This window comes from Gekko japonicus, unplaced genomic scaffold (genome assembly GCF_001447785.1).
Source record: "Gekko japonicus isolate JY-2015 unplaced genomic scaffold, Gekko_japonicus_V1.1 scaffold1457, whole genome shotgun sequence".
Lineage (NCBI taxonomy): Eukaryota > Metazoa > Chordata > Lepidosauria > Squamata > Gekkonidae > Gekko > Gekko japonicus.
The window spans coordinates 394,516-395,636 of NW_015169820.1; positions in this window are offsets into that span (position 1 = coordinate 394,516).

The following is a 1,121-nucleotide window of genomic DNA, read 5'->3' on the forward strand; positions in this document are numbered from 1 at the left end:
GCCCACTGCTGGATCTCCTGATGGCACCTGGTATTTTTGGCCACTGTGTGACAGAGTGTTGGACTGGATGGGCCATTGGCCTGATCCAACATTGGCTTCTCTTATGTTCTTATGTTTAACGCCAAGGTGACTGTGCATAGTTTATATGGGGCTGGTATCTGGATTGACAAAGCAGGGGAGTCCTTTGATTCAGTTCTTCTTAAATTCCTGCATTCTATCTGTGGAATTCCGAACTGTGTAGCGAGGGTAGCCCTCCAAGCTGAATTGGGACAACCCTCTCTTGAACCTTGGGCCTGGATGAAGGCTTTCCCCCTTAAAGTTAAAATTATACACTCCAACATCCAAGAGGGCTACCTTGGCTTAGTCATAGAAGACTCTTACGTTTCCCGTTGGGATAAACTTGTTGAGCAACAACTAGAGTTCCTCAGTCTTTCCTTGGACTCCCTTTACTCAGTTACTAGACAGGAAGCCATAAGAATGATTAAGAAACAAAATCCTAAGTAAAATTTGAACATCTAAGTGAAGCAACATAACCTGCTGCAAAAGGTCCATTAAACACAACTGCCCAGACACCTGAAGCTGCCTTCTGCTTTCTGTCCCTTGGCCAGTGTTGTTACTACAATTGACCAACACTCCTTACGGCCTCAGGCCCTTACCAGCTTTCTTTGAGAGCCAGTTTGGTGTAATGGTTAAGAGTGCAGACTCTAATCTGGGAGAACTGGGTTTGATTTCCCACTTCTCCACACGCAGCTGCTGGTGCGACCTTGGGTCAGTTACAAGTTCTCTCAGAGCTGTTCTCTCACGAGGTCCTCGAGAGAGCTCTCTCAGCCCCACCTACCTCACAGGGTGTCTGTTGTGGGGAGGGGAAGGGATTGTAAACCACTCTGAGACTTCTTCAGGTAGTGAAGGGCGGGGTATAAATCCAATCTCCTCCTCCTTCCTGTAGACTATTTTATATGGAGCTTATGGTGAACCTGGGACTTTGTTCTTGCACAATTTTATCTTCAAAATAAAGCTGGGAGAAGGTGACTGGTCTACGGTCATGCAAGCAAACATCATGCCAGTGTATAGACATGAACTCAGTTTTCCCAGATGCTGAATCGACACTAACAATATCTTTA